The following is an 11,061-nucleotide window of genomic DNA, read 5'->3' as shown; positions in this document are numbered from 1 at the left end:
CTCTCTCTCTCTCTCTCTCTCTCTCTCTCTCTCTCTCTCTCTCTCTCTCTCTCTTCCCTCTTTTTCTCTCTCTCACTTCTGTCACAGCCTGGCTCAGTCTACTGTTTAGGTCTACTTTCTCTCCCTGCTCTGGACTCTTCTAGAAGCCTCTGGCTGTAGTAGCTCTCAATAGCTATAATAAGAACCTTTCCCTCAACCATGCATGTCCCCACATTATACATCTGATGCTGAGACCATCACTGTATGTAGGTAACAGGGATCAAACTCTAAGTATGAAGACTGAAAGCAGATGACTTTATTCACTGAGCAATCTCTTTAGCTCAGTCTTATGTAACTAACCAGGTAGGAAAAATGCCTCATTGTTGGCAAAGGATAGAACCAGTCTCTTGAATAAGAGACTTCTTGCATTTCATCCTCTTGTCATTGGGTAAATGTAGGAGGCCAGTAGCAGACTCTCAGCAAATATTGACTTCCTGCTTGATGCACTTCTCCATCTAATATATTTTTCACCATGTTTAAAGCTGAACTATATCGGAAACTGAAAGACAGTCACCAAAATGTTAGGTTCTCAAGGAAATGGATTAAGACAGCGTGAACGTGGTATGAGGAAAAGTCCCAGTTGGAACAGAAGGGGAAATCATGTGTGGCTTTGGGCATGTAAATACAAGGAAAGAAAGCTGAGAAACACATCATTATTGTGTCATTTTTGAGGCAATATAAAGAGCCTCTTTCATGTGCTAGGAACTCCTTATGTAATGTGGGTGTGGGTGTTAGGTTTAGAGGACAATGAAACAGATAGGGAGCTCATTCATGACTTTCTCCTAGCAGACTGGCAAGGACATTTTTGTCATCCTGGCCTTCTTATCTTCCCATTCTACATACCAACAGGAAAGACAGGGAGTGATGCAGTGCATTTGAAACCTCCCTAAATAAAAGCCCTGTATCCACGTGTACTTTTATGTTATTTAAATATGTTACCTGCTGCTGATGACATACCCGGGAAGGTTATGTAATCCAGTTGTGAAATACACAACAAAGAGTGGTAGTATCTTTACTGGAAGTTGGTATCAGATGAATATCCACCCCTTTGCCTTTGCCCAAAGTTGAATATCAACTTTCCCACTAGCTTTGGAATTCAAATGAAAGGTCACATTCACAGAAAGATGGGTGTTTTGTGCCAATAAAATCCAAAACAATTATAACACTCCTAGTCCAACCTGAACAAAGCTATGCTTCCGGAGTTAACTGATAGGCGCTGTTAGTATTAACAGTTGAACAGTGCCATGCTTTCTGCCCTTTTTCATTTTCTTTTCATGGTTTATTTTTCCTGTCTGCTTGTCCTTACAACTGATTAAAGCTAGTTAAACGGTCCTTCAGGAAGGAAGAACATATTGAGACATCATAAATCATTGCTCTGTTTATGTTTCCATCATGTGTGTTAAATATTTATGTTAAGGGAAAGGTGGTTACTTGTGATCACCTTCTCATGAAAGACATTCAATGACACTCCTTCACATTTATAATGATTTAAAGCTCATTTGCTTTTTGTGCAGGAATCAAAGTTCAGAGAGTTCTCTAACTTGAATAGACTTTTAAGTTAATGAAGGACTAGGGGCAAGCGATTTTCTTCCTTAACAGTTTTCTTTTTATTTTAGTTTGTTATTTTTGCCTTTCTTTGCCAATGTTTTACAGATATGTTTGTTGTTCTTTGGGAACTTGGCGGCCATTATGGAAGACCAGATAAGGGGGGAGGCAAGAAATTACTTGGATAAAGGAAAGCCAGAAACTTAGTTCTGTTACTAAAACTGAAGTTGTATACTGCTCACTGCTTGACTGAAAATCCCAGAGACAGAAATAAGTTAAAAGAAATAGATTCATTCACAGCTGGTCTTGGGAACAAGATGAGGGACTTTTCTGTCTCAAAGCTCCATCTAGGCATCTTGGAATGAAACTCAATGTCAGGGCACTTGCCCAGTATCCTCACAACCCTGCTTCTGTCCTTACACTGCCAAAACAAAGGAAGTCTCTATGTAGGACAGAAGAGGGAATAGTTTTGTGGGACATGAAGTGGTTATAAGAAGACAGTGAGGAAAACCAGACCTTACCTGGAATGGGTCTTTCTCTCCCGGGCACCGAGTCTTTCTGCTCTTTTTCAAAATCCTAATTCAAAGAAAGTGTGGGGAGTGTTGCTGAGCTATTCCAGCACAGGAGACAGCACAGGGGACAGAAAGGGCTCCATTTTGAGGCCAATAGAAGGGTCGAATAGTGTGATCCTATGCCACAGACTGATACTGTTTTTGTAAAGAAGGAGTTCTGCTGACTCAACACTTCAGAACACTGGCTGCTTTTCCAAAGAACCTGGGTACAATTTCCAGCACCCACATGGCAGCACATAACTGTCTATGATTCCAGTCCCTAAAGATCTAATGTCCTTTTCTGGCCTCTGTGGTCACTGGGCATTAACATGGTACACAGACATAGATGCAAGCAAAACATTTATACACATAAAATCAAATCAAATTTAAATTAAAAAAAAACGATCTGATTGGGACCCAGGACCTGGGCTTCCCATGTCCATCCTGCCTTATTCACTTCCAAATACATTACTTTTTGAGAAACTTAATTCATAAGAGCTGAGGGAAAGAAGAAATGTTACAAAGGTCACTCTTAAGAGTTTAGAATGGCAGCTAGACATGGTAGCTCAAAAAGGTTATCATAAGAGGCAGGAGTTTCAGGCCAGTCTGGGTTACAAAGTAAGACCTTGTCTTGGTTGCCACACAACAAAGCACCAAGACCCATACTAAACAAGGAGAGTTCCCTTCATGATGCTAAAGACTAACTGAAAAGGAAGAAGCAAGCAGAGGGTGAGTGCTCATCCCTGCCTCCAGTGGATACTAAGGGACTAGCTGTTTTCAAATTCCTACTGCCATGCCTTCCCCACCAGGACATACTGTAGCCTCAATCTGTGAGCCCAAATAGACCTCTACACTCTTAAAGGGGGAGTATAAATTTTAATTGATTAATTAATTGATTTTTTATTATTTTGAGACACAGTCTCACTTTGTAGCCCAGGCTGACAAAGTAATCACTATTTAACCCACACTGCCTTCAACTTTGCAGCAATCCTATATGAGCTTTCTAAATCCAGGGGCTGCAGATGGAAGCTGCCACATCCAGTTAAAGAATATTTGCTGATGTAATAAATAGTTCGTACATTACTTTTTTTCCCTTGGTTGCCCATTGGAGATGAGTCAACTGGGGAAATGAACACAGTGTTATCATGGTGTTTAAGCCATCTTCTTCAAGTACCCCCCCACCCCTACCTCACCACCACCACCACTGCTGATACAACTTAAGAAGAAAGCCAGGACTAGTTGAGGACTCTGGGGAATGGGCAATATTTTTGTAGCACCGGAAACACTTACACAATACTTAATAAAAACAAGAAATGCACACAAGACACAGAGTGAATATAAATTTCTTTTCTGCAATCTAATAACAAGTTCTCACAGATAGAGGAAATCCAGCATTTAGCTACTATCATACATAGACCCTTACTTGTGGCAGGTGTCTTATGTAGATATTTACTAAGCCTTTGAAATATGGTCTCCATAGATATCAACTTGCTCAATACCATCTCTTGCTTTTCTTTCATATATCCTGTGCCATTCATTTCTTTTCAGCTATGGGGAAGTGCCATTGCCATTTATATATTTGTGTTTTATTTATTTATTTATTTATTTATTTATTTATTTATTATTTATTTATTATTTGTTTTATTTATTTATGTATTGTTTATTTGACTTTTGGGACCTAGTAGTATGTGTATGATGTTTGTACACACATGTGTACATTTGTACATGTTCCTGTGAATGAGTGCATGTGTGCATGTGCCATGACACTCGTGGAATTCAGTGAATAACCTGGGGTGCGAGTCACCACGTTCTAGGAGCAAGGACTTGTCCTCCTGGTCTTTTCCTAGGAGCTCTGGGATTGCAGACATACGTTACCATGCCGAGCTTTTTTTTTTTTTTTTTTTTTTTTTTTTTTTTTTNCATGTATATCATATTCCTTTCCCCTGTAAGCTTACCAGTACTTTTAATGTAGCATTCCTTGTGGTTGCCTCCATCAAGTTTCTGCCTCTGAGATCACGTTCCCTCTGTCTTGTCTTGTCTTGTCTTGTCTTGTCTTGTCTTGTCTTTTCTTTTCTTTTCTTTTCTTTTCTTTTCTTTTCTTTTCTTTTCTTTTCTTTTCTTTTGTTTGTTTTTGTTTTTGTTTTTGTTTTTTCGAGACAGGGTTTCTCTGTATAGCCCTGGCTGTCCTGGAACTCACTTTGTAGACCAAGCTGGCCTCAAACTCAGAAATCCTCCTGCCTCTGCCTCCTGAGTGCTAGGATTAAAAGCGTGCGCCACCACGCCCGGCTAGTTTTTTTTTTTAATTGGATATTTTCTTTATTTACATTTCAAATGTTATCCCTTTTCCTAGTTTCCCCTCAGAAAACTCCCCTACCCCCTATCCCCGCCCCCTGCTCACCAACCCACGCACTCCTGTTTCCTGGCCCTGGAATTCCCCTATACTGGGGCATGGAGCCTTCACAGGACTAAGGGCCTCTCCTCCCATTGATGATGTCAGGGACTAAACAACTAACCATGCCCAGCTTTAAATGGACTCTGGAGATTCAGATTCTGGTCCTTAAACTTGCATGTCAAATGCTTTACCCACTGAGCTATCACCCCAGTGGTCCCCACAGCCCTGTTACATTTTTTGAAAAATATAGAGACAGTGTCTCACATTGTAGCCTAGAGTTTACCATGCAGTTAAGGATGCTGCAAAGTTGTGGTAACTCCACCTCACGAGCCCCTTTGAAGGTGTTAGAATTACAGGCATGAGCCACCACATCTGGCTATAGGCCCTTTAAACATGCTTCTTTGTCAGCTTACCAGGGTGAGCTCTGTTAATAGAATGTGCTGGAAAGGTGTCGCAGGATGAAAGCAACCATGACAGTTTCACAGGGATTTTTGGTTTTGTGAGTAATTTCTAGGAAATTACAGAAAATTGTTTCACAAAGAGCATCATTTTGGCCTGGAGACGTAAGTAAGTGGTCCGTTGCTTTCCTAGCATAGGTACAATAGCAACCTTGAAGCAAACAACAAAACCAAGCACATTTTTAACAAATTAAGAATCAATCTCTAACTCTTTCATTGGGAACCCTGTGCTCAGTCCAATGGTTGGCTGAGCACATCCACCTCTGTATTTGTCAGGCACTGGCAGAGCCTAGAGAAAGGAGTGAAGGAGCTTAAGGGATTTGAAGCCCCACGGGAAGAACAACAATATGAACTAACCAGCACCCCCAGAACTCCCTGGAACTAAACCACGAACCAAAGAAAATACATGGTGGGACTCATGGCTCCAGCTGCATAGGTAGCAGACGATGGCCTAGTTGGTCATCAATGGGAGAAGAGGCCCTTGGTCCTGAGAAGGCTTGGTGCCCCAGTGTAAGGGAATTCCAGGACAGGGAAGCAGGAGTGGGTGGGTTGGTGAGTAGGGGGAGGGGGATGGGATAGGGGGTTTTTGGAGGGGAAACCAGGAAAGGGGGTAACATTTGGAATATAAATAAAGAAAATATCTTAAAAAAAAGAATTGATCTCTGTTCCTTCCTCCCTCCCTCTCTCCCTCCCTCTCTCCCTCCCTCCCCCATCCCTCTTTCCCTCTCTCCCTCCTTTCTTATCTACCTTGCTCCCTCCCCACCTCTTTCTTTCTTTGTGTTTCTTTATTGTAGTGGAGATTGAGCCTAGGAGTTTGGAGAATAACCTTGAACCCCTGAACCTCCTGCCTCAATCTGCTGCGTGTTAGAATCACAAGTGCATACTAACACATTCCTGGTTTACGCAGTGCTCCTAAGGATTGAACTTGTGGCTTCATGTATTCTAGACAAACAAGCAGCTCAGCTAGAACCCAACTCTCTATTTTTGAAATACAAAGTATTAATCCTTGAGATGTGGAACTACTTTGGTGCCACAACATTCTTAGAGAACTTGGTCTCCGACTTTCACAGAAACTGTTTAAATCTTTCCACCCTGTCCTTTAGCTCTTGACCTGTTGCTTGCAGCACTTTACCACGAGATTATTTTTTTTTCTGGAAGCGTAATGCCTCTTTTGGTTTCAATGTCAGCTGCATTCCTTCAGTCAAACTCTGTCAAACAGCAAGAGACATTTTGGACTGCTTGACTCTTGCCTTTCCAGCTCAGACTCTACCCCAACACTGCTGCTGCAGGATCGGACCTGTCATAGGAAGAGAGCTGCAAGTTGTTCAAGACTCTGGTCTGGAAAAAAATGAAAAGAAGAATCCCCCCCCTTTTTTTTTAAGGCCTGTCTGGGCTAGAACTCACTATGTAGACCAGGTTGGCCTTGACTTTTGATATACTCCTAGTCAGCTTCCCAACTAGGCCTGAATCACTAGAAATAGCAACTATTAATGTTTTTTTTATACATGTGTAATTGCACAGCCTTATGGAGTCTAACGTGATATTTTGATACCCATGTGAATTATGCAATGATCCAATAGCATATCCAGCTGTGTATTGAAGCTTATGTTTGTTATTCTAGCACTCAGGAAGGAGGCTGTTCATGAGGATTGTTTTGAGTTCTAGGCCAGCCTAGGTTACAGAAGGAGGCCCTGTCTTTAAAACCTAAACAAGGGAGCAGATAAGTTTACTCAGTTGCTAAATACACAGGTCAGCAAGCCTGATGGACCATATTTTCTCCCTGGGATCAACATGTTGGGGAAAATTGACAACTACAGGCTGACCTCTGATCTTCCCATGTGCACCATGGTGCTCATGAGTGTATACAAAGACACACACACACACACACACACACACACACAGAGAAAGGGTAAAGCAATTAAATAATTAGGTGTCTGCTTGTTTCCTGGCCTCAATGTAGGTACAAAATGAACACAACAGGCTTGCCTGCAAACTGTACTGTGTACTTTCAAGATGAGACTTTGATATCATATTTGACTTCTCCAGACAAATCAGCATTCTACACTCTCAGGTTTGCACCTCACTAGTCACAGAAGCAGCTATTATCCTTCGATTCCATGGTAGCAGAGTAATGATCTCCCCAAAATGTCCAGATTCTAATCCCCACAAGCTATCAATACATATTCTTCCATGGCAACAGAAAATTAAGGTTTCAAATTTCATAAAGGCTAATAATCTCTTGAGCTACAATGGGAAAATCACCCTAACTTACTTTTGCTGGTCTCCATGCAATTACAAATGTACTGGGAAGTGGACAAGGGTGCCAGAAGAGCAGGCGGTGAGAAATAACAGACAGATTGATGACAACTCAAGGAATGCAGACAACCTCTGAAGCTGGAAAAGAAAAGAAAATAACTCTCCCATGGATCTCCCACACAAGAATGTAATCCTAATAGCACCTTGATTTTAGCCCAGTGAGAGTCATTGGAAGTGCTAACCATAGACTTGTAAGATTATAAATTTGTGTGTATTTGACAACCAAGTTTATGTTGTTATTGTCTTTCACGGGAGTCACAGGAAACTAAGCATGTCCCATACAACCAAGTGACATTTATGTTCTAATTTCACTGAATTTTAATAAATGGGTTATTTTATAACACATACAAGACAAAAGGTGATGTCCTGTTCTTTCGTGCCTACTATGATTGTGGAGGCAATGACTTTACTACTCATACTTCCCCTGGTCTTTTCTTGTTGTTTTGTTTTTGTTTTGTTTTGTTTTCTCAAGACAGGGTTTCTCTGTGTAGCCCTGGCTGTCCTAGAACTCACTTTGTAGACCAGGCTGGCCTCAAACTCAGAAATCTGCCTGCCTCTGCCTCCTGAGTGCTGGGATTAAAGATGTGTACCACTATGCCCGGCTTCCCCTGGTCTTTTTAATGAAAAATTCTAATTTGCAACCCAGTTTCCTTTTGAGATTTCATGAACCTCTTTTCAGGTTATTTCATATGACTGTAACTCGTGTGAAAGTTGAAATATAAGACTGTTATGGTGGTACATATCTACAATCTCAACACTCAGGAGATGGAGGCGAAAGGATTGTTACATCTTTAAGGCGAGTCTAGGCTCATAGTAAGCCTGAGGACAGAGTCAGACACATAGGAAGACATTGTCTCAGGAAACAAAAGCAATCAAATGACATATGCATAATCCAGTGATTGGAAGACAAGAGTCAAGGGTTCAAGGCCAGTTTAGGCAACATAATGAATTTGTGGCCAGCTTAGAGTACAAACAGGGAAGGCAGACATGGCATTGTACACTTATATTCACGGCACTTGAGAGGCTAAGGCAAGAGGATCATTGTAAATTTAAGGGCAACCTGAGTTACATAGTGAGTTCTAGATCAAACTCAACCAGACACACGTGAGACAATGAAAAAACAAGAGGTCAGCGGTGAAGCTAAGTTGGTAGAGAGCACGTACATAAACTCATAAAGTCCTGCAGTCCTCCAGCACTTCATAAACCAGGAGTGGTGGTGAACATGTGTAATCCCACTAACAACATGGTAGTACACAACTATAATTCTGTCACTTGAGAAGTGAAGGCAGAAGAATCAGACGTTCAAATTCATCCTTTTATACACATGGCCTTTTAAAAATCAGTCTGGGCTACATAAGACCCTGTCTCAAAAATAAATAAATAAATAAATAAATAAATAAATAAATAAATAAATAAATGGTAAAGAATTTTTGGTTGCTGTTTTGTTTTTCCCCAAAGGGGGGTCTGACATACTGACATAGCCTAGGCTGGCTATGTAGTATAGTACCTCTCTATGTAGTCAAGGTCACCCTTAAACTTCTGATCCTCATGACTCCACCTTCAAAATCCTAGGGTAAGAGCTGAAAGACACCAAGCCTGGTTTATGCAGTGCTTGGAATCAAACTCAGAACTTTGTGCACACTACTTGAGCATTCAACCACCTGAGCTATGTCTCCAGCCCAAAATATTTATTTTTAAGTCTACTATTTGTTAATTCTTTGAGAACTTCATGAAATGTATTTTGATCCAATTCACATCCAACTTCTCTGAGATTCACTTAAACTTCCACACCCCATTCCAACTTCCTATTTTTATTATAATAACTCATCAACTTCCACTTATACTGCTTATACAGATATCCCATTTGTGGCTATATACTTCATGACTGGTTATTCTCTACACTGTGACCAGTTAACTGCTATCCAAAGAAACTTCTCTGATGAGATCTGAGCACTTCACTAATTAAATACAGTTATGATATCTCAGCATAGCTTAATTAATGGAATTTATAATTCCAGAATTGTAATGACAGTGTTCCAAGGGTGATGCATTAAGATCACAAATTTGAGGCCAGCTTGTGATTTTCTTTCTCTCTCCTTCTTTTTAAAATTTTCTAAGACAAGGTCTCATACTAAAGCCTTGACAGGCTAGAAACCACTTCACAATCCTTCTATTCAGCCAACCAAATACACAACCATGCCCAACTAAGTATCCTTTTATTCCTAAAATTATAGCTTTGTAAAATATTTTTCTCATAGATGTTAACTATAGACACTCAATACATGGTAAGCTCTGTATTGATATTTTCAGTATTAGCTTGGCTGATATTTAATTAATAAAATACAACCGCGATAAACTCAGTAATGATATTTTGAATATTCATGTACATTTGTGTAATCTCTTTTTTTCAATATTTACTTATCCACTTTAAACGAAGATTACAGTTCCCTCCCTCCTCTTCTCCTTATACCACCTTTACAAATTCCTCCCCACATTACTCCCTCCCCTTCTCCTCTGAGAGTGGGAAGTCCCCTTTGGGTACCACCACACCCTGGAACATCTAGTCCCAGCAGGATTAAGTACCTCTTCTTCAACAGTGGCCCAAACAGGCACTCCCAGGTGGGGAAGAGGATCCAATGGCAAGCAACAGAGACAGCCCCCACTACAATTGTTAGGGGACCCATGTGAAACCAAGCTGCACATCTGCTACATTTGTGCAGGGTGCTTAGGTCCAGTTGTGTATGCTTTTTGGTTCATAGTTCAGTCTCTGGGAGGCCCCATGGATCCAGGTTAGTTGATCCTGTAGGTCTTCTTTTGCTGTCCTTGACCCCTCCATTAAGCTCAATTCTATCTTCCACTCTTCCACAAGACTTCCCAAGATCCACCTGATATTTGGACACAGATAGCTGCATGGGTTTTCCATTTGCTGCTGGTAAAGCCTCTCAGAAGAAAGTTGTGCTATGTTCCTGTCTGCAAGCACAGCAGAGTATCATTAATAGTGTCAGGCAGGGGTTGGCTCTCTCACATTGGATGGGTCTTAATTGGGACAGTCATTGACTGGCTACTTCCTCGGTCTCAGCTCCATCTTTATCCCTGTGCATCTTGTAGGAAGGACAAATTTTGTGTTGAAGGTTTTGTGGGTCGGTTGATTTTCCCCAACCCCTCCTTCCACTAGAAGTTCTACATGGCTACAAGATATGGTGCTTCACTTGCTATATCCCCTGCTGCTAGAGTCTCAGCTAGAGTTACCCCCAGAGAATACCCATAGCCTCCCCAACCCCAGGTCTCTAGTTAGTTCCTGAAATGCCCTCACCAATTTCCATTCCTACCCCCAGACCTCTCCCACTCCCTCCCCAACACCTGTTCAACATCCATATACCCCTGTGCACCCCTTCTCCCACTCAGTTGCCTCTCTCCGACCACCTCTGATAACGGTTTTCTTTCCCCTTCTGAATGAGGTTCACACATGCTCCCTTAGGCACTCATTACACAGTTTCTTTGGGTCTGTGGATTGTGGCATGGTTATCCTGTACTTTATGGCTAATGTCCACTTATAAGTGAGTACATATCATGCATGTTCTTTTGGGACTGTCCATTTGCCTGTGCAATTCATGGTGTCCTTGTTTTTAATAGCTAAATAGTATTCCAGTGTGTAGATGAACATTTTCTGTATTCATTCTTCAGTTAAGTAACATCTAGGTTGTTTCCAGTTTCTGGCTATTACTAATAAAACTGCTATGAACATAGTTGTCCTTGTAGT

General features: G+C 41.1%; 1 protein-coding gene across 1 annotated transcript in view; it reads right to left on the bottom strand.

Moving 5' to 3' along the window:
- The window catches only part of CXHXorf21 (chromosome X CXorf21 homolog), a 67,075-nt gene extending 59,713 nt beyond the window's left edge, over positions 1-7,362 (bottom strand). Inside the window, exon 1 of the mRNA XM_021188841.1 lies at positions 7,258-7,362. The gene's annotated coding sequence lies outside the window, so the exon portion shown is untranslated. The remainder of the gene's footprint in view (positions 1-7,257) is intronic.
- Positions 7,363-11,061: the final 3,699 nt, after the last annotated feature.

This window comes from Mus pahari, chromosome X (assembly GCF_900095145.1).
Source record: "Mus pahari chromosome X, PAHARI_EIJ_v1.1, whole genome shotgun sequence".
NCBI classification, from domain to species: Eukaryota; Metazoa; Chordata; class Mammalia; order Rodentia; family Muridae; genus Mus; species Mus pahari.
This window is presented reverse-complemented; position numbering and strand designations above follow the sequence as displayed.